Genomic DNA, 26055 nt, shown 5'->3' on the forward strand with positions numbered 1-26055 from the left:
GTTGCAGTATACATCCGTGTCACCTAGTTCAGATAGCTGAGGACAAATGTTCCCCATAAAACAGCATAGTTTCTTATCCATTGTTCTGAATGTTTTAAGCATCCATCCGGTCATTTGCCTGCACATTGTCACCATCTTGGTGATATGCACATGAAACGAGGTGTTGTTGTCATATCAATCACACACTGTACTCGACTCTGGGACTATCGTTTCGAACATTGTTTGATATCGAAAGTCACACAAATACCAGAGCGAGAAGCCAGTGCTTAGTGCCAACAATCCCAACATCGCCATCAAGATACAGAACCAGGTACTGCAATAGCTTGGGTTTCAATTCCCCACAGCTCACCAATATCCTCTCCCCAAAAGATTTATAGACCTACCACGAGCAGATGCAGGAGTCTTCAAAATAAAAATGGATTTTCTTCCTTCTCCGAAGAGTTCCGGATGAACCTATCTCGTAGCAGAAAATGCAAAGGAGGCAGAAACTTCAAACTTCCTCATGTACCAAAAGCCACATGTCAAAAGCGGTTTCAGGTAATAAAAGTGTGACAAAACTAACGGTGGTCCCCAGCATGGCCACACAATTATACACAGGGATGATGTCCACAAACATCAAACAATTTTGGATACGTATTTTCGTCCATCAAGCGGATGCTGATGATGATGAACTATTAGATTGACGATAATGTCCCTCATTCTCCAGGTAACTCTCATTCCACGATCATCCCTCTCACTGTAGTCAACATGTTTTATAAGAACGTGCCCTATTACGACATTACGATTCTTATTTATTTGCAAACGTTCTTTTTTCAAATGGTCTTATGTAAACATATTTCACTGTATTTTATAAAAGTAGTCATGTTGCTGTTTTTTTTTAAAACCATGGAAAATATCAGCTGGGACGCATTACCACTTTATGATATGAAAATCAATTTCGAGAAACAGAATTTCGTGATAGGATAAGTTTTCGGGAACGCATTATCCTACACAGTGGGGGTATTCCTGTATTTCAAATTCAGCAAGGCTGGCCCTGTTCGTATCACGTTTAGTAGATAGTGCTGATAGTGGAATCTATATTGTTACAAGCATTCCGATCAAGTACTGATCTTGTGATAACTTTCACCATTTCTTTCACCAGCCTGAGAAGCTTTACAAATATTCTTGAGAGTTGCCATTCATCCTCTCACTTAACCATAAAAATGTCACACACGCATACACAAGCATATACACAGACACATGAATACCTAAATGTATCCGTATAACATCATGTACGAAGCTTTAAATTAGAATATAATTTACTAAATTAAAAAATATGAATTAATTAAGTAATATATTTAGAAAGATTCTATTTGACACAAAAGCTGTTCAACGTCTGCACACTTCTCTATGCTGGCCATAATTTTTATTTAGTCTTTAATATACAAGGCCAAAGTTTGCAGCAACTATGGAATATTTTTGACAGCAAAGTTTTAAAGATTTATTACATTTATTATGCATTGTCTCGTCTGCTTATGGGTCCAATATTATTAAAAATTATACGTTAATACTGTTTTATCTATCTATCTATCTATCTATCTATCTATCTATCTATCTATCTATCTATCTATCTATCTATCTATCTATCTATCTATCTATCTATCAGTTTCCGTCTACTAAACCCACTCACAACGCTTTAGTCGGCCAAGGGCTACAGCAGAAGACATCTACTCAAGGTGTCATGTAGCAGGTCTTAACCCCCTATCCATGTGGCTGGGAAGCAAACTTCTTAGCATAAAGCCACGCTTGTGCATATATATATATATATAAACAAATATATATATATATATATATATATATATATATATATATATATATATATATATATATACACACACACATATATATATATATATATATATATATATATATATATATATATATATATATATATATATATATATGCGTGTATGTCTGAGTGTGTGTAGACAGATACACACATATTAAATGTTTACTATCCAGTAAGAGTGTGTGAATCTATATTATTCTTAAGAATACCGAATTTTTACATGTTTTTATTTTCCTAATTTCTTCTTTTCTTTATTTTACTAATATATTGTTAGTGATTACAGATTTTACTCTTCTACTCCCACAATATGTACTGTCTCATATTATACGATTTCATATTTTCCTTCTTACAGGATTAATAACCAAAAGTTAATTATGATTTCAGCTATCAAAAAAGCAATCATGAGAAAGCGCCCATCAAACGGCAATAATGATGACAATGTAGTAGATAAGATATTGCTTCGTTGTTGCTATAGATTTAGAAGAATTAAGTGGTAAAGAATATTTCTATATATCAAATATACACTGAGAGAAAGAGACGAAGGTCATTAAATCTCTCTAAGAAAGATAACCATAGGAGGAACATAATAAAGACTTAGTAAAATTATACATAAATATATATATATGTATATATATATATATATATATATATATATATATATATATATATATATATATATATTCACCTTATTAAGAATAAGGAAGATTGTTAATGCAAAATATAAAACTGAATGATTAGTTTTCAAGAAATATTTATATCGGTGTTTCAATCATTATAAAATTACTTTTATTTATTTCAATTTTTACAGTCCTTTTTGAAAATTACTTTAAAATATAAAAAAAAAAACCAAAACCAAAAACAAAATGATAATCGGTGGAAAATACTATATGAACAACATTACATTCGATTCCGCTTTAATGCATAGCCTCAGTGATTGAAATCCTTATTCAGTATTCAAATATCCGAATTCGCATTGTACAAGTTTTCATTATATTGCTAGTCGTAAGGTATTGTGGGTAGTCAGACATGCATAGATTACATAGCGCTTTCTTTTATAATATAGCAAGAATATTCTTTCTCCATACAGTACTTTGTATATTCACATGCTTATATTTCGCCTTGTTAGCACAGCATTTAGCTGTATGCATATCCTACGAGGTTTTTCAATTCTCTTCCATATTCTTTGATAACTAAGTGAAACTAGACTCATACACCACGACAATATCATGACTTTCAAATATCTCGATTTACTCGGTGATAACAACTTGTGTCATTGTCATTAAAGACATTTCAATTGGCTCAATCTCAGGTGAAAAAATCGATATCGAAAGCAACTAAATAATTTCTTTCCACCAGTAGATGCAAAACTAGCTTTTAACATATCTTTATCGCTAATGATGACTCATACATTGAAGAAGTTTATTTCTCAATTAAAAATAAAATACAAATATCCCCGAAAATGTACTTCAACATTCTATAATTTATTGAAAGGTTAAAATAGCTTAAATATGACATGCTTGACATCGGTTGTTTGCAACCATGACGTTCGAAGTGGTGTCATTCTGACTAATCACGTTAACAGAAGCTTCCAGAATCTTTTAAGTATCAAGTGAAATAAATGGTAATTGTAAATTAACTTTTGTGAACAGTGCAATAAAAATAAATTATGCAATTAATTGGAACGAATCTCCCTTGCACATACAACTCAAAAGCTAATTTTACTAAGATTTGAAACTAAACAATTCGGTGGTTTGAAATAGTATGCATGTCACCGAATAAAGCATAAAAATATTTGCTGCAAAAATAGAAGTACACGTAGTACTCCTTTTGGGAAATCTACGTTGGATTGATAATGAGATAGAACAGAGGGTATAGAAATAATTGGATGTTTTCTGAGATTTTCATTCAGTGACGATACAACGAGCAGCAAAATATATTGGATCCTTCTATAAATATTTGCTTTGTGCTGACACAAAAGGGATTATTATCATAATTGCTATGTATCCTGCCGTGTGTAATTAATGACAACGTTTCAGCATGAGATGGTTCAGCTTCTACATGATGGTTATGAAACAGCTGGTTAACATTATGGAAGATGCAGTGAAGAAATGAATAACAAACCTGCCAGAAGCCGGTTCCTGTTGTATCCTAAAGTTTAAAAGAGATGACTTGAAGATACCTTTCAACAGACACCTCAACCATGAAAGGGGGTAAGATGTGAAGCGGTGTGGTTTGTTACGAGTACACCAATTGGTTTAACGTACGAAAACTATTTTATATGCCAAGAAAGAGGCGGATTTGTACAAAAATGCGTGGAGTAGGTTAAATGGGGTTATCATTATGTTGTTAATCCCATTGAAATAAAGTGAACAACTTAGAGAAAAGTGGCCACAGAAATATATTCTAATCGAAAGACGAAGTGATAGAAACGAATAATGTTCCTATTTGAAAAAAGGCCAGCTATTTCTAGTTTTAATCGAAACCAAATAAATACGGAGTAAAATACAACAAAATAAAAACAAATAGTCCTAAATAAAAATTCAATAAAATGTAGAAAAAGTTACACAGAAAGAATTAAAAAAGTACTAACATACTCCAGGCCAGAATAATTATTTTAACATTTTATTTCTTTTTTCTCTAATGTTATTTAATTCTTTTGTCTCTTTCATATACTTGAGCACAGTAACAATATTCCGACTATAAAACAACCTCCAGACACAAAATACAGTAGTAATGAAGAGTGATTAGTTATTTTCACCAGTTTACTTTTATTATTCTTTACTATCACATATTCAGTTCCCATTCAAAGTTTTAATATCCGCTCCAATTTTCAATATCCTGCTTTAGTTCTGATGTGTATTATTGTTTGCAAAACAAGGTCCATTCATGCGTGCACGCAATCATGGTCTCGCTCCAACAATATTTATCTTACAACATCTGTTTAGGAACCGTTTCATTTGTTTTTACATCAGTTTCTATTCTCTACCATAGAGAATGAACGGAGGTATATCTAGTACGACATCTTTTCGCCATAACTTCTGTCAACCTATTGATGATCTGAATTTACACAAAAAAAAATCGGAATAAAACAATATGATGTGTATATGAAATAATGTACACTCATAAAAAAACCCACACTCGCATATATGCAAACTGTCATAAATATTTGTATTCGTTTCTATCTGTCTATGCATATATCTATCTATCAATGTATGTATGTATGTATGTATGTATGTATGTATGTATGTATCTATCTATCTATCTATCTATCTATCTATCTATCTATCTATCTATATGCGCATGCTGTCAACATGGCAGGATCTACGTAAGCTAACATATCTTTAAGCCTTTGACTTCTGATGGTGGCCCTTCTGTGCCTGAAATATTTGAAGATATACACACTTGCATATATATATATATATATATATATATATATATATATATATATATATATATATATATATATATATATATATATATATATATATATATATATATATATACACACACATATATATAATATAATGTGTTATAGCTGCTCATACTCACAGACACACTTCACACACATATATACAATATATTAAAAAAGAACAGTGTGTATGTTGATCTAATTGGTCTCTTTACGAAGGTACAGAGCACAACTCTGTCATCCAAATCTAATCAACACTAAAGAGGTACCAAAGAAGTACATATCAGCTAACACTGGTGTTGACTTTATTAAATGTTCTTATTTGTAGTAATGTTGGCAATCAGCTCCATTTTCTTTTTTAATTATGAAGACATTTGAACTATAGAATTGGTGTTTAGTCTCCTCTTTATGAATGTTCTGATTTCAAATCTTGAGGGAGTGGCATTTCTTTTCATAGCTCCAGAGGCTTCTCAATACGTTTCAGTATTTATTGGAAGCAATTCAAACGCCATATTCCTAATTAAAAAATATAATCACTGTCATCATTAATATTTACCATGATGTTTTCAATAGTCTTATGCAAGCATCAACTGATCCGTCAGCTGCACTCTTCTGTTCCTGTTATGAGTGCAGCATAGAAAACTGAGTTGTAAAATTGTTTTCGAACACTACATCAGGCTGGCTTTGCTGATCTTGGTTTGTTGTTTCCGATGTAATTCTGGAGTTTAGTATGTTGTGTAGAGTATGCGCAATATGATTTGTAGTGATGGATATATATGTATACGTATATATATATATGTATATCTATCTATCTATCTATCTATCTATCTATCTATCTATCTATCTATCTATCTATCTATCTATCTATCTATCTATATATATATATATACACACACACACACATATATATGCTTGTAAATTTCTTTAATAACTTACAATAATGACTTTTATTACCTTTATTCCTACCTCAGTTCATCTAATTGTATATATATATATATATATATATATATATATATATATATATATATATATATATATATATATATATATATATATATATATCGTTACTTTTCATAAAAAGCCTTCTTTTTGATTTCCAATGTGCATTTTCTCTTATTTTTCTGCTTACTTTCCCCTTACATTTCCACGGGTAGTTTCTATTTTGTTTTGTTAACATATTTCTATTATATATATATATATATATATATATATATATATATATATATATATATATATATATATATATATATATATATATATATATATATATATATATATATATATATATGTATATATATATATATATACACATAAGGGTTGAAGCGTTTACTGCCACCAGGAATGCAACTATCACTCTCTACGAGGTAAATTCGCCGATAAACTAATTACATGTGCACCAAAACAGTCAATGAATTTTCTATTTTACAAGTAGATCACCCAATAAATCATCACTCAGTAGATGAGCCAAGGAACACGTTAGTAACTAAACTATCCTTTATTATTGAGTGTTTCGTTAATGATACGATATTTCTCTTTCTACAAATCGTAAAAAATAGCACATATATACTTGCATAGATTTTGAGACAGTGATGCATATTCAATTTAGTACACACTCACACGCTGTTGTGTATCTGTATGTGTCCATACATGCCTATATATGTATGTCTGCATATATGCTTGTGCCTGTGAATTTATCCTCATACGCTCCACCAGAAAGAAGAAACAAGCAAACAAAAGAAAAGAAAAATAAATTTCCATTGATTTTCTGAATTGGTTTATAATGAGACTTTATTGCAAAGGAGAGTTGTCTGAGAGAACAAACGTTACGGCCAAGGTAATCATTTATAAATGACCATCTTAAGACTCTATTCGTGACTGTTGACCTGATTCTATCTGACAGGAAACTTAAGACTCTTAAGTACATCAACACTCATATATATTTAAATGATTCAAATGTTTAACGAAGTTTTAGTTTTAAGCGACTTACCAATCAACCACAGACGCTCTTAAAATATTGACAACATTTAATTTGATGGCGTAATGCCCTAGGAATTAAAAACAGACATCATGGCACAACTTATTGACTGCAGGTTTCTAAACTGGCTTCACATGATGGACTATCCATAATTGAGTAAACAACGTTCATTGACTTGACCTGATCGATTGAAGACTTCTGACATGGCATGTCATCATATACATACATACATATATGCATGCATACATATATACATACACGCACACACACTCGTATATATAAATATAATTTTAATGTCTCTCTCAATTAAGCAAACAGGAAGAATGGCAGAAACTTACTGTTCATTTAATTTGTTGTGCAGTCTCAGTGATTAATTCTTGCTATTGAAACTAATTATACATCCTAGCTTCCTCTTAGTTGCATGGATATATATATGTGTGTGTGTGTGTGTATATGTGTGTATAGGTATACATATATAAATACATATATATATTTATACGTATACATATATACATATTTACTCACATACAAGTATATATAAACATATGTATGCATATATATATATATATATATATATATATAGATATATATATGTATAGGTAGTGGTGCAGATAAACTCTATTGGGCTTGATATATCCTTTGTATTATAGGCACAAGGCCTGAAATGTTGGGGGAAGGGGCCAGTCGATTAGATCGCCCCCAGTACACAACTGGCACTTAATTTATCGACCCCGAAAGGATGAAAGGCAACGGTGACCTCAGCGCAATTTGAACTCAGAACGTAGCGACAGACGAAATACCACTAAGCATTTCGTCCGGTGTGCTAACGATTTTGCCAGCTCGCCTTGGGGTTCATATATATATATATATATATATATATATATATATATATATATATATATATATACATACATATATATATATATATATATATATATATATATATATATATATATATATATATATATATATATACATATATATATATATATATATATATATATATATATATATATATATATATATATATATATATATATATATACATATATATATATATATATATATATATATATATATATATATATATATATATATATATATATGCACCACATATACATACAATTGTAATATTCACAATTTGAAGATGGAGTCTGCCAAAAGTTTTGGCTATGTTACCAGTAAACAGTCATACGGCGTAAAAACAGAGAATCGACGCAGCCAAACGGCGCGCAAATTTTCAGGCACGCGCAGGAAAGGTTGGCGTCAGCTCCCATCTAAAGGATATTGTCTACGCAGGACTACTTTAGAGGAGAAACAGTAAACCCGAATACATTTTGAACACACCTCGTATACTTCTACATATATTTATATACTAAAATTTGTATTAACACTGAGGCTCAGAATAGTAGTAAATTTTCAAGAAGTGAGAAAAATTCTGGTTGTTACATTGTATGTAAATGCATGCATTAATAAGAGCTGCGCTTAATCTCACTCTGTTGCCAGAGCGAGATTCTCAGCTGACTAAATTGAAACCACTTGCCGTTAATACACTTCTCAATTGTTCTGCAACAACAACCATACACGAAATCTGAAACAACTTCGGATTGCCAACAATTCTACGCTATTAACCGCTAACATGTTCCACAAGCCTTTAAGGATACCCGCGTAATCCTTCCCTAATACTAGGAAGTTATAGCTATAACTTGGTCACAGACATATGCCAATACACACGCACTTATAAACATACATACATATGTATATATATGTGTGTGCGTATCTGAGTGACTGACTGTGTGTATGGGTGACTATGACTACAGAGTTTGCCAAATAATTTCCGATTTAGTTGGATGATGTCAAGGAGAAAGAAGAAATATGATGTTACTGTGTTAATATCTTACCACAGCAACGTTTGTATCAATTACTACGCCTGATAATTTAAACACGGATTTATTCTTTGTGAAACTGAAGAGCAGCCAATTAGAATACGCTTACATGACCAGAGTATTTCGCATAAACACACATGCACACACATCCACGTACACACACGTACATCCATAATCTCACACACATAAGCATATACGTATATCTTACATGTTCCCTTGACAAGAGAATTGCTGACAAACCGTAAAATATCTGTTAAAATGAGATGTCAGTGTTATTTTCATTTTTGCGCAATTTAGACGACAACTTATTAACCGCGCCTTATATATATACATATATATATATATATATATATATATGTGTGTGTGTGTGTGTGTGTGTGTGTGTGTGTGTGTGTATGCACGCATGGTGAAATGATAGTGACTGGAATCAAAATTTATCTTCGCTATTTCGCAGTATTTAAGACTAGGCATGTACATTCTCCGTATAATCGTTCTTGTAACATAGTTTATTCTGTGTCTCAATCAAAACTTCCCACTTTTTTACGTATTGTTGTTCATTATTATTTTTTTTATTTCTCAAATCGTCCAAACAACAACGAGAATCTAATCATGGCTAAAGTAGGTGACTAATGGTTTGAAACCAGTCGCAGAAACAGAATTCCAATATATTTCACCATTTAATTTTGGTTTCCCTGGTTTGGGCCAAAGCAGTTGTTTAAACTATATCAAATTCCTACTTAGACTCCGAATTCTTTGACAAATTTCCTGCTAACTCCACATTTACATCAACCAGGTATAAATCTTATAAAAACACAACTACACTAGTAAGCATGTTAAACGATCCGTTAGCTAAGAGATTTAGAATAATACGGTGGGGTGTGAGCTATACTTTGTCTTATAGCCCAATACAAACAATTATCTATTGGACATATGTATGTTGAAAGGCCTTGTTTTAAAACCATCCTGTCTTTCCAGTATTTAAGGGACCACATCTGCGAAAGTACCTTTCTTTAGAAGGCTGTAAGGTCTAATTTGTACGCAACGCCGCATAGTCAATGTAGTTGTTGGGTTGAGTGAAACGGCCTGCAGACAAAATTTGTAGTTTATCAATCCCTGGCTTGAAGGCTTTACTCATTTGTTCATATAGAACTTAAAGGTCATGGATGTGTTAACGTGACCAGACATTCAAACCCGTTATTACCAAGAGAGAATGACTCTAGATTATTGCATATTAGCGTATGTCTATTAGATTTTACAATATTATGTGATATTTCATAATACTGGTCATACAGGCATACATATCTATTCACACGCACATACAAATCTTGAAACAGTCGTCCTACTAAATAGTGGTAAGAGACGAATAAACATAGATACAATTACTTACAAATAACGGGATAAAATATGTACTGGCAAAATGGCGTCTCAGATATATTGAATTTTGCTGCACACACACACACACACACAAACACACACACACACACACACACACACACACACACACAAACACACACACACGTACACGCACGCATACACACACGCGCGCACACTGTCACGTTCGCAAACTAATACGCATATATCCATAAAAAGCATAATAACATACACATGTATGGATTTTCAAATGCTGCAGTAGCTGGTTTGCTTATTTTAATTAAATACTGCTTCAATTGCGTATACTGGACATATATATATATATATATATATATATATATATATAATACAAAGAATATATATACATGTATACACACATATATGTACATACTTACATCTACATGTGTATGTATATATGCATATCAGGGTACAGGACGTTAGAACAATGAACTACAGACAACGGAACGAACACATAGGAAAACGGAAAGCCACTTGGAATATCCCTTCATCAGCTGTCTCTATTTTAACTAGACGTTTCGAAGATAAGACAGACTGTACTCTAGAATAGTCTCTTCCTGAGTAGTGGATCAACCCACTACACAGAGGATTCCAAGGTGGCAAACACAAACCAAGACAGGAAAAATTGGACAGTGAAAACAACATTCAAAAGCCGTACGGCCAAACGCGAATCTGAGGTAGAACGCTAGTAGTTCGTCTTGCCTTCACAGCGGCTGGAGTGAAAAGAAAGTTGACCACAGGTCACACGAGAGCAGAGAGGATGGTGGAGGGAGGAAGTGGAACAAGGAGGAAGGGACAGAAGGGTATAGCAGTGAAGTAGAGGCCAGGACAGAGGGATAGATAGAAAGATAGAGGAAGACAGATAGATAAATAGATAGAGAGGATGGTGGAGGGAGGAAGTGGAACAAGGAGGAAGGGACAGAAGAGTATCACATACTTATAGATAAATATTATCATATAAATATTCGCATCCATACGGCCATATACATACATACATACATCTATATATACATACAAACTCACATACACGCACATATACATTTATATATGTACAAACACACGCACGCACGCGCACAAAAACATACGCATACACACACACTATCTCTCTCTTATATGAGAGAAAAATGTTTGGACATGTAGTTTGATGGATGTCCACAAAACCAGTCACGTAAGCAGTTGCTCGCCATCTCATCTTACGAGTAAGGCTATGAGAAATACTGGAACGGAATAAATATATGTACCACATGTTGCAGGCTTCTAATATATTCATACATACTCACATAATGCATACATACATACTTACATACATACGTACACATGTACACACATATGCACATACATACATGCACGCATACATAAATACACATACACAGCACACGCACACATGAACACACATACATACACATATATTTGAGAAAATTTGTGTATGTTCATAATCTTCTCGCCTTCTTTTGTATGAGCAGTAATCTTCTCTCCTAGCACCACTGCTAAATATGTGTTTTACTATTCTCTGCCGTTTCTACTGCCCCCAACTATTAAATTTCTCCTGTCTCTTGTTCTACCTAATTGTTTGCTATTTCTCTGTCTGAGTTCTTATCTTTACCAGTTTCCTCTTTGTCGCATGTTGTCCCATCTTTTGTTGCATATAAGCCACTAATGTAATATTAATACTATCAGTTCTTTTTCTCCACCCTTCTCTTCCTCTGAACTCTGTAACAATGTGCTAGTTTTTAGCTGAGACTTCATTAATATAGAGCTGCCTCTCCTGATTATGACATAACAGCTTATTTTAATTAATTTGAACGAGGAGGCAATATTTGTAGATATGAGTTTAAATTTCAGTTACAATTAAGTCATTTCTTTTACAAAAATCGGCTAAAAATGATGTTTTTATCAATTATACCAAGGGAAAAAAGACTTGCCATATGCACACATTTGTATCTGGTTTAGATAATATTGACATCACTCAAATTGCTTCCATTATTAACCATAGTACTTCTAGACTTAAGCAGAGGGTGGCGTTCTTCAGCATTGTTAATAAGTAGATGGTTCACATGTATTTTAGTTGCCCTTACAAGAAGTCACTTTGCACAGAAAAGAAATCCTAAAACAAGTTAAATAGCGCTTTCCAAAACTATTTGTAAAGAGATTGAATGCATTTATTAATTCCGTCTTTTATGTCTCCAAATATACCACTATAGGAACCGATACTGCAATGCTTGCTTTTCTGAAGGAAAGAAAAGCGGGACAAAATTACCCAATTTCAGCAAAGAGAGAGTTTCTCAACAATGAGGTTTTCTGGTACATTGTCGTCCTTTCCTTAAGAAATTGCTGTGCACCAAGCACAAAGTCCAAGGAAAAAAAAAAACCATTAGAACATTATCTAAGCTGTGCCATGATGGACTCTTTGCAAAAGTTAATGCATCATCATCATGATCCGTTCAACAATTTCAACCTATCACGTCAGTCAATATGAATACTTCTTCCAATGGCATTTCTATAAAATATTGGGTCATCCCACAAATAATGCAGTTTTTTTCAATTCAATGAATTAAAAGTCGGAGGGGGACGGGATAAACTATTTGCAACACCTTGCTATAAAAGCAGGTAGTAATTTTATCTTGTACTTATTCTTAGTGCACGTTTTAAATGGTGCAGTTCAATTTTAACAGTTATTTTTTCAAAGCTATAATGGAAGTGGCAAAGGAGCATATTCGGGGCATATTTTGCTTCATGAGTTCAATTAAGGCAACAACGGAACGGAAAGTGCGAAGAATATTAACGCAGTATACGGGGATTAGACAATAAGCGTAAGCCAGTGTCAATTGTGGTTCCAGAAATTCTGAGTCGGAAACTACAGCCTAGAAGCCAAGCCGCGTCCTGAAAGATCTGTAGAGCTCGACGAGGACGTCCTGCAAACACTGGTGGAAGAAAATCCCATCGTAACTGTTGAAGAACTAGCAGAGAAGCTTAGATTTAGTCATTCGACCATTCATCGACATCTGCGTGCCATCGGAAAAGTTAGCAAATAGTCGACTTCAGTGGAATTTGAACTCAGAACATAAAAACAGATGGAATACCGCTAAGCATTTTGCCCGGCGTGCTAACGTTTCTGCCAGCTCGCCGCCTTTACACTTAGTATATTGTCATTCTAAAATTCTCTCTCTCTCTCTCTCTCTCTCTCTCTCTCTCTCTCTCCCCCCCCCCCCCACACACACACAGAGCTTTCTTTGAACATTCTAATTTTCGAATGTTATAAAAATTATTTTATTTTATCCAGTGGTTTATTTTAAGAAGCTCCTGTTTCCACCCATTTGCAAATTAATTGTCTGAATGAAAGAATATCAAGAAATAAAAGGCAAAGAAAATTCTTTCACATTCATTTAATCTTGCGTTCTTCATTTTCTGCAATTAGACACAAGCCCATTTGCCCAATTAGATATGTCATTTACACGATTAAATTATGAAATATATTATTGATATTGAGCGTATCTCTATAGCGTGGTCTATTTAGACAGTAAGCGTATTCGATAAAAAATTCATGTCTTATATGAAGGATAACTTTTTAAGACAACTCCAATCATGTTCTATTTAACTGAAATGCTTTCAGTAAGAACAAATCTTCATTAAAAGCAATTTACAATCAGTTCTCTCTCACACATACGCGATATATATGGCTTTATATATGGATATATATATATATATAGATATACAGGGCAGGGAATCGTCAATTAGTAATAAAATTACTGCTAATCCCTATATATTTATGATTTATATATATATATATATATATATATATATATATATATATATATATATATATATAATTATGTAAATAATATATAAATATGCATATATACATACGTATATGTACATACCTACATATATATGTATATATACATGCGTATATGGGTACAGGACATAAATAAAAACGTAGATACAATGAGGAACGAAAACATAAAAAACATAAAAACAAAAGCATAGAAAAGGAACTTTTTTCGAACAACGAAAAAGAAACAAAGAGAGAAACGAGGCATGCAACATAAAGAAGATCCCCTTCATCAATTGTCCCCTGTTTCATCTACCCCGCGTTTCGAAGGTAAGGACAAGATGCGACTTCGTTAAAACAGTCCTTCCCGCAAAGCAAATTAAATAAATATGTGTGTGTGAGTGTGTGTGTACCAAAAAGGTCTATAACCGTCATTAAATATGACTAAGGGTGTTAGGAACACCTAAATTGCTAGAAATAAGAGCTAAACGGTCCAATGTCGTAGTCAGAGCACATAATTGTATGCATCCGTGCTGACAGAGACCGTAATCGCCCGAAAGCAGCTGTCGAGATACGAGATATCACCAGATTAATCGATCAGTTTTGGCTTTTTCCTCGTAGCCCCTTCAGTGGCATCGGCACGACTCGGCTATTCTCATACGAAGATCACTACCAGCCACGATAGAACGCTAGACACTAAACCTTTTTTTATTTTCTCTCTCTGCTTATTTCTGTGTTGCTTTCTGTTGAAGAGCGTAGGCTCGAAACGTAAAAGACTTTCTAATTTCCCGAGCGTTAAAAGCGTTAAGATCTATCTATCTATCTTTCTATCTATCTATCTATAGATAGATAGAAAGATACATACATACATATAAAATTACGATTCAGTTGATTTAGGTACTTAAATTGAGGCACCTGGGGAGTTCGGTATAATCTGCACACCCAAACAATATTAATTAGATATTGAATATCAAGATTCCGTACAGGGGTGTCTGTACCTGATATTTCTGCCGCGAGTGCATATATGTATATATATATATGTATATATATATATATATATATATATATATATATATATATATATATATATATATATATATATATATATATATATATATATATATATACATACATGCATATATTTATATATATATATATATATATATATATATATATATACACACACACATATGCATTGGTGTGTTTATGTATGTACATATTTATGCATGTGTGTATGTATGTATATATATATATATGTATATATATATATACATATATATATGCTTTTCTAAACACATATATACAAACACAGTCCACATGTATTTGCTTTTCAATTCAATATACTATTCAAATTCGAAGTCATAGGAATTTCCACTTTCACACGATGGACAGTTAATGATATTTATCCATCTCCAGCCATCTTTGGTTACATTATTTTCTTCAATGTTTTCATTTGATATTATATATTGGACGAAGCCAATCTTTTCTCCATTTTTAACTGACGGTTGCAATAGCATAATGGGTTTTACGAGCATTGAATAGTACTAACATTATATACAACACTTTTTTTCCTTCTTTCATTTTGGATATTACTCGTAATACGATGTTCTGAAAAAAAAAATGATATGTGTTTAAAATTGACTTCGCCCTAAACCAGTTCATCCACCGCACCAATGGCTTTCCTTACTGTCATAATATTTTAGTTTATTTTTGTCATTGGTTTTGTTGTTATTTCCTTTATAGTACAAATTTTGTTTTCTCTAGTTGTCTATAAAGCTTGGCTTCTATCAATATGACACCGATGCTAATCAATAAAAGAGATGTAGTTTAAAAAGATAAATAACAGTCATAACATTAGTCAACGTATATTGTTCAACGCCATAAATTTATCTGTCTGGCTACCTGCCTGTCTATATACTATACACTCATTCTAATGTATGTATGCATGTATGTATGTATGTATGTATGTATGTATGTATGCATGCATGTATGTATGTATGTGTGTATGCATGCATGTATGTATGTATGTATGTATCTGTCTATCTATTAGCATATATATATATATATATATATATATATATATATATATATATATATATATATATATATATATATATATATATATACAAGAAATGAGGGCAGGGAATCGTCAATTAATAATAGAATTAATAATTAACAATTTTGCCAAGTAGTTCAGTATGAAAAAAACCTTTATCGGTAAGACCATTTATCATCATAAATATAAGGGATTAGCAATTGAGTTGCTTCTCCAACATACTGAAAATTTAGAAATAGCAGTCAAAGAACTACTGATTCTAAACTACAAATTATTCTCTAAAACGGATGGCGATATTTGTAGTTTGTAGTTTAGAATCAGTAGTTCTTTGACTGCTATTTCTAAATTTTCAGTATGTTGGAGAAGCAACTCAATTGCTAATCCCTTATATTTATGATATATATATATATATATATATATATATATATATATATATATATATATATATATATATGTCAACTTCCCTTTGCTGGCTCGGCATCCACAGACCTGTTTCGGGGTAGTTTCCCGCTATCAATATGTAGCAGCCGAGTCCAGCAGGGATCGCTGTTGACCTCTGTTCGAAGATTTTGTTTATATATATTCAGTGAAATACATGCACTGATATTCAAAAATAGAAATGTCATAATTTCTAAATCTCTCTAAAGGAGAGATACAGAAGCAGTACTGAATATATATAAAGAAAACCTTCGAAAAGAGGGAAACAACGACCCCTGCTGGACTCGGCTGCTCCACATTGATAAGGGGGAAATAATACGATACCGGTCTGTGGATGCCTAGCCAGCAAAGGGAAGTTGATAACCTCCCTTCTTCGAAGGTTTATGGACGCAAGTTCGTTCGTCATATAGCTAGCTAGCTAGAAGCGATCGCCTCTAGGAGCTAATCAACAGCAGCATTCGTCCCATTTCTCTGGACTGCCACGTTAGTCTGGCAATATATATATATGTATACTGGAGAAACTTTAGAAAATGTATTAATGGATGGTGAGTAAAGCACCGGCACAGTTTCGATTACCTGTTGTTGTCCGTAGATTTACTGCAGGGACTTCGTAGTGGCGGTGGGGTAACAGAGATGGAATGTGTAATAGACTTTATTGGGTACAACACATGTTTCGACTCGCTCTGGGTCTCTTCAGGTACTTCAATAAAAAGTCTCACTAGAGATTTCTTGAGTCGGCTTCCGTACCACTATATGTCCATCAAACTTGAGATTGAGTAAAATCAGAGAAAAATTATTGAAACGCAAAAAATTTAAATATGAAAAGTATACATTCAAGTTTAGAGAAAATGACGTAATCAATTTTCGTTGTTGTAACTACTAAGAGAAAGAAAAAGAAGTAGAAGTTGAAAGGAAGATAATACTTAGACGAAAATAGGAGTTAATGCAAAGATAAAATCCGCAACGTAGGGAATCTATTGCACTGTGTACGCTGAACCTGGCAAGCTACTAGCATCAGTACGGGCATAAATGTTTAATTATAGTGCAATAATCTTGTCAATAGTTCTATATGACTATGAAACATGAAAAGTATCGCATAGCTGTCAAGATACTAGACCAAAATTGTCTGATTCTGCAGAGGATATAAGATTAAAACGACAAAATCCTCTAAGCAAATCCAATAAAAACATTGTACAGCAACGTCTGGCGTGTGTGTGTGTGTGTGTGTGTGTGTGTGTGTGTGTGTGTGTGTGCGTGTATGTGTGTGTGTGTGTGTGTGTGTGTGTGTGTGTGTGTGTGTGTGTGTGTGTGTGTGTCTGTGGTATCGCCTTTATAACTGAAGTCTCATGACTAGTGAAATATTCTGTTTGGAATAATCGAAGTTTTTTTCACGTCAGCATTCATCAGGTGGCGAAAGCAGCAATATCAAACAAGGTTACTGGTTATTTTGAAAAACTCGCGATAATGCGTAGTATTTACGAACATAAGTAATTTAATAGGGCACGATAATTAAAAAAAAAAACTAGGTCAAAAACCCTTAAGTGCTAATAATGTTTTTGGTAGATACTCTATATAATAATAATAGTGTTTTATAAGCATATAGTTTATAAGCGATCACCGTGCAATGACTAAAGTCTGATATTGGGGCATATAATAGTCTAATAATCGGGCATATAAGCCCCCGACGGAAAAAAAGGGGCGACGGGGAAAACCTACTTTTTCGGTCGGGGACTGATATGTTCTATCATTACAACTGTAAATCAAAATTAACACGACTGCACACGAACACAAAGGCGTATTTCTTCATATGCATTTGCATACATACACTCGTACCTATAATAGTGTCATTTATAATTTGATTGTTGACTTTTTTATCATAATAACCAAGAAAGGGAGCTGTTCTTTGCTATATTCCATTGTGAATTTTGGGTTTATATAATTTAGCATTGATTTGAATTCCAAAAGTTTATCAATGGTCTCCTTCCAAATGATAAAGCAGTCATCCAGATATCTTTTCCAGTTCTCTCTTACATAATGGTGAAAGGGATATCAATATTTCGCAAGAACAAGGGCTGATTTCGTTCGCATCGCAAATATATATATATATATATATATATATATATATATATATATATGCAGTGATTCAGCATGACCGGTGTATAAAATGACAGATAAAAGTAAAAGAATATATAATATATATATATATATATATATATATATATATATATATATATATATATATATATATGCAGTGATTCAGCATGACCGGTGTATAAAATGACAGATAAAAGTAAAAGAATATATAATATATATATATATATATATATATATATATATATATATATATATATATATATATATATATATATACATGCATAAATGCGTGTGTATGTATGTATATATATATACATATATAAACATATATGTATATATATATATATATATATATATATATATATATACATACATAAATTCGTGTGTATGTATGTATATATGTATATATATATATATCTATACATATGTATACACACACACACGCACAAATATGCATAAACTATATAAGCATCTAAATATTTTGAGGAGAACATTGTGTTGAAACATGAAGTGTAATTTTATCGAAGTATGGCGCCGAATTAACTGAGTGGCGGTAAAACAAAGATTATGATAAAATACGTGCCAGACTTAAAAATTAAAAAAGTACCGGGGTAAATTTGTTCAATTAAACCTTTCATGGCGGTGCTCCAGAATGGCTGCAATCTAGTGACTGACACAAGTAAAAGATAAAAGGAAAAGCATAATATATCTAACGTAAACATATACTAACATGCGATAAGTTGATGAGTAGCGTCGATTTTTACAATTCTGTAAATAATAATAATAATAGTGTTTTATAAGCATATAGTTTATAAGCGATCACCGTGCAATGACTAAAGTCTGATATTGGGGCATATAATAGTCTAATAATCGGGCATATAAGCCCCCGACGGAAAAAAAGGGGCGACGGGGAAAACCTACTTTTTCGGTCGGGGACTGATATGTTCTATCATTACACTATTTTCTTTAGTCATTGCACGGTGATTGTTTATGAGCTTACGTATTTTATTATTTCTATATGAAAATAAAAGATGAAACTTCTAACATGTATGTGTGTGTGTTTGTGTGTATGTATATCTTTAGATACATATATGCATATACTTATTTTTGTATATCCCCGTATATATATATGTACATACATATTAATGTGTGTCTGTGTCTCTGTGTGATCTGGGGGTGTGTAAGTATGTTTCTCGGTGTTGCCTTAGCCCTATGAGACAGCTGACAATAATTTTTTCTTTAGCTTGCAGTTTTTAAAATACAAGATGAATCACATACATTCCAGTCACTGTTTCTCTAGTTGCATCATATCATTATATAGAGCTCTTGCAAGCTGCCCTCGGCAGATTGTTTGTTGACAACTTCCTTCATATCAAAATATTGTAGATTTAGCAGCTGGGAACCGTTTGTATCAAGACATTAACCTATTTCTTAAAAGCTGCAATAACTTGTGAAAATATCGGCGTACTTGGAGATCAAATTTCTCGACGTGTTGTTCTTCGTTCTAAAACATTTTTTTCTGTGTATTCTGTGTTATAGGTCGTTCTGTTTTTGAAGTCCACACTAATTTATCGAAGTATAAATATGATTTAATAGTGAAGAGTAAGAAAAAAATATTAGTGCAAATATACTATACTCTTACCTTTCTCCCAACTGATAAGTTCAACCACTAAATTCGTGGGTGCATCTGTTTTGTGCAGCTCCTTTAAGACTTGTTCGTTTATTCGAATATTCTTGTGTCATCTCTTGCACCGCAAAATCACTATAGCAAGGAAGTACACATTTTTATCAATAATTACTAAGCAAAAAGGTGTTTGTTTTTTTAAATGTTGTATATATTAAGTAATAATTGTTTTTAAAATTAAATAATTGTTTCTAACATTTTGTCTTTATTAATATAGACGGAATTTCTTTGGTTCCTATTTGTTAAATTTATTCTAAACATTCTTTCCCAATTACAAAGGGGAATGGGTGGTGATGTGTATCAAACGTTGATCTACTTGTTTACAAATATATTATTCATGATTAAATTATTTTAGTGTTGATAACAAGAGAAAGAAAATAACTAATGAAAATGAAGGATATTAGAGACATTCAAAAGGACATAACATATTAATACTTTCCTTTGTTGATTGTTCAAACCATTCTTGAATCGTTCATGAATCTCTATTTCTTAATAATCAGAATTTTTCATAAGCTATAACAACGTATTCAAATATTAGCAGATTTTGTTGAGTGTTCGTTAAAAAAGTACATCTTTAAGCGATTAGAATGACGATATACTGACTGTTTAGCATGTAACATATTGTTTCAGCCCGATTTACATTCTCATATGAAACGAGTACTGAAATTCAGTGACAAGGGGAAAGCCATGCGACATGTGTAGAATAGAAATTTGTGCGAGCTGACGGCGTGGGATGCCATGAACTAGCAGAGATGTACAAATCGTTCAAGCAGATCTAAGACAAAAGTACGAATTACTCAAAAATACTCGTAATTATGTGGTCACATTGTAAAACAAAATTGATCTTCTTTGAGGCGCAAATGACTGAGAAATTACTCGCTAACCTTACCTACTGTCAGACAAGATGAAGCAAGATGGCTCCCTCAATCTCCAGACCTTAATATTATTGAGCATCTGTGGTGTATTTTGGAGCGACAAGTTAGAAGTCGTTTACCCTCTACCGTCGTGTCTGCAACATCTGCAGCCTGTTTTGCAGGAAGAATGGCTCAAGATCCCATCCCTCTCAATGAAGTCAGGAAGCTGTATGAATCAATTCCCTGACGCATCGAAGCTGTTCAGAAAGCTAAAGGAGGACCAACGCCATATTAAATAAATATTCATTGAATTTAACACGTGTTCCAATTATTTTGTCCAACCCCTGTATATATAACAGGGTTATTGGTGAGGGATTATCGGTCAGGGCAAATATTTCATAAGCTCTATGTTGGTACACCAGGCTAACAATATTCTTTAGATTAGTAAAGATCTGCAAGTAAATCCGTGGTTGTGTTTCTGTCAAACCGGTTTTTACACAGAGTGTATATGTATGTATATATGCTATAATATTCTCACTATGTAATTGTACCACATAATAATGTGATACGTAATGTATATAATAACATACAGCTACTAAACAGTTACTGAGGAAATATAATACATTGTAATAAATAACATAATGTATTATATCGAATAGTCTCAATGTTTAAGTTAATATATTGTAATTGATATTCACAGTGTAATGTTAAACGCTATAATGATATACTTATTGAGTGAGACAGTAGACTGTAATGTTATACACACTGTGTGCTACGACGTATAATTACAATAAAATCACTATAGATAAACACGGTTAATTAATATACTGCTCGTATCAAACTTGCTGCAATAGAATTCTGTTCTTGCTTATTAGATTCTTGTCATTTCTCATCTAACAGATCATTAAAGATACTCCATCCGTGACCATCTCTTCTTCTATTTAGATATAGCATTTCTGTAGTTGCATTAACTCATGTACTGCCGGTGTTATTTTGTTTTTGGTTCCAGTTTGATCCTGATTGGGCCGATCTAGGAACAAATACATTCTAAGCATGACCCGGACGGAGTGTACTTAAAACAGCATCACCGAAATGTGAAACTTCCCTTTGAAGACGACAGAATATAATCAGGGGATGGTCTTGATACTACATCTAGCAACTGTAGTTGACTTTAGAGATTGGTCTGGCTTGATAATGTAAACGTATTATCGGAGAAAATGCTATACTATTGTCAGTGTGTCTACAACCAATACTATTGTCAGTGTGTCTACAACTGTATAGGTGAATATTTCCTTCTTTTTATTTAAAAAAATGCGATCTGATTTAATTGGAGGTGGGTATTATTTCTTCTGACATCTTATCAAGAGCCCACCAGTCTGATCACATCAAAGGAAAATGTAACATTGTTCGAGGCAGATCCAGCTGACTTCTTTGAATGTTTCCTAACCCAGTGTGAGTGATGTGTTCATCACTTTGAGCCAGAGACAGGGACAAGCAATGTGGTGGAAACACCACTCGTCACCTGCTCCAAAAAAAGGCCAAGGATATTTCGTCTACTAGGAAGGTGATGGCCTCAGTTTCTTAGGATGCAAATGCCAATGTATTTATTGACTATCTTTATAATGGCCACACTGCTAATGGAGATTACTATACCGACTTGCTGAGGCAGTTACGAAAGGCTATCGAGACGAAAATCCCATCAAAACTGACGAAAGGCTCTTGTTTCTTTAGGACAACGCTTCTGCACACAAGCCCTTGCTTTCAATGGCTACTGAATGCGAATCTGGTCTTGAATTGGTTGATCAGCCTCCCTATTCTCCTGATTTGGTCTCATCTGACTATCATGTGTTATCCAACATGAAAAAACACTTCATTGTGTAGGAACTTCATTGTCAATCTAAATGATGTGATTGACTGACGTCATTTCCAGATACAGTATATACAGTGTTGCTATAGTGCATCCTGCGATCACTTGAAGTAGACACTGACAAACTACTTCTTGAAGGAGTTATAACACAAGAGCGTGTTTAAACTTGCAGAAAACTCGCGCACTATGAGATTCACGTTATTCTCGATGACAAAAATGATGATAAAATGTCCTTAAAATACAAATTACATTACGTTACTACCTAATATGATATGATTACATAAGTAGGAAGCAGAATAAGCAGCCATCAAGCATACCATAAAGAGAAAAAATGATACAAAGGTGTCTGTTACTAACAATTTATATTGGAGTGTACCCTTATCTCTTTCTTTTATAATACAAATTTACTCTTAATTTTTAGTAAGATTTGTCTTAGTTTTCAGCGATCCTCTTTCACCCCACTCTATTTCCTCAAAATTGAGTCTATAACATAAGAGATGTTATATCTTTAATATTGACCAAACTGTTTTCGCTGTTGGTCCCTATCGTCGCCGAGCTCAACAATTTTACTAAATTTAATATTCCGCCTGTCATGATCCTCATCAAATTTTAAAATCTTTTCCTTTCACAGAGTACCTGCAACGTACCAAACCACCCTAAGGTTTATTTTATCGATTCAAAGGAAAATTCAATGGTATATGGCCTTCTCAGAAAAATGTCCAGTAAAATGTTATCAGCCGAGCAGGTTTGCGCTGTTGTCAATTATCTGAATGTCTGAGAAATTGAATCTACGTGAAACTCATTCGAGTGACCAATGCCCAGAGTTGACTCTTCGGCTGGTGTTTCTGTTATTGTCCAGATTTCAGTTATTTATAATAACTATTTTATAATGTTAATTTGAAAAGTAATATTTTATTTATATATCTGATTAATTCCAAACAAAGTACTTCGCGCACGACTACCTCCGCAATGAACGCAGTAACCGATCGATAATTTTATGGAATTCCAGTTTGTAACCAAATTTTAAAAGTGAAAGTAGCAGTATTACTAAATTTGAATAAAAATATGTCACCATAGCCTCCGTAAAAACATCTGCAACAGCCGGTCTCAATAGATATGTATACATAATTATATATATATATATATATATATATATATATATATATATATATATATAAGCATAAACACGCACATATACACACACACACAATATATACAAGTGAATATAGTTGTATGAAATCAATATTAATTTTTTGCTATTATATTTATGAGGTCGTTGCAATAAAGTCGTCTTAATGGGAGTGACGTTAATACAAGAATACTTGTATTCTGAGAGATGATTTATTTAGAAGAATGCAAAAAGGAAAAAAAAATAGACTAAAAAAGGCATTTTTTCATACTTCGAAACTTTATATTCGATGGTTATTAAAGGAAAAAAAAAAAGACACACGCACATACACACACGCACATACACACACGCACACACAAAAAAGCCAACAACAAACAATAAGTTGATAAAAATTCATTTAGTCTTCTCAAACTCGATAATTCATGATATGGTTATTACTTTATTAAATCTTTTTTTTCTCGCATTTCTATTAACGGTAAAAATCTATTGAAAACAAAGATTTGTTTGTTTGCTTATTTCTCACTTCTCACTTCAGTTTTTGTTTTCTAAAGCGATTTTGCAAAAGAAAATATAGCTGTAATAATTCTTTCTTTCTGAGAGGAAAGGAAGAAAAACTATATCAACAAAGAAAAATCATTAATAATGATAACACTTTTTTCCTCTTCCCGAATTTGGGGGCGGGGAAAGAAAAAAAAAGTAACCAACAGCAAATAAAAAAAAGGACAGGATAAAATCTTGGAATTTATCGAACGATCAAGCGGTAGACGCATTTTGTGGTATATTTTTGAAAAACAAAATGGTCCAGAATATCATATAGAAATATTATTTGGAATATGGCAAGATGAACAGAAAATGAATAAAAATATGTTATATTATTCTGGTATAGATGCTGAGAATGAAGACTTTATGTTATTGAAGAAAGTATCTGTCTCTGTTCCCCTGACTGCCTGCTGTTTTAAAACCAATATTTAATTCTGTCGCAGACATTCGCTAAACAATGCAGAACTATTTTCATGCATTTTTATACGAACTTGCTACAGAATTTATATTCTTACCATTACTTTCTTCAGAATTTATATTCTTACTCTTACTTCCCACAGAATTTATATTTGTACCATGAATTTCTTCAAAGTTTATAATCCTACCGTGATATTCATGAAAGATTAACTACTGTGAACCACGACACATGCATTAGCTTATACTCTTCGCAGTACTTCGCAGTAACATCTTATGCTCGGAGCACATTATGAATGGGAAACGTAAGTTAAGTTTATGTATCAATATGATAAACTGGAATAGTTAAACCTATGAGAACATAATGTATGAGTTAGAAGTGATAACGGAGAGGTGATATATGTCAGTATGAGCAGATTTACATCAGCATGTAATGGCACATAGCTGGTAGCTCACAATGTTGAATTGAAAGAATGAACAAAAAGGATACAACAAGCACTACAGACAAACAGTCATATATATATATATATGTCCGTGTGTGCATGTATATATATATATATATATATATATATATATATATATACACACGCACACACACACACATATATATATGCATATATATATACATACACACACACAAACACACACAAACACACACATATATATATAAGTGCAGGAGTGGCTGTGTGGTAAGTAGTTTGCTTACCAACCATATGGTTCTAG

Source organism: Octopus bimaculoides, chromosome 10 (assembly GCF_046866305.1).
Source record: "Octopus bimaculoides isolate indiv1 chromosome 10, ASM4686630v1, whole genome shotgun sequence".
Classification (NCBI taxonomy): domain Eukaryota; kingdom Metazoa; phylum Mollusca; class Cephalopoda; order Octopoda; family Octopodidae; genus Octopus; species Octopus bimaculoides.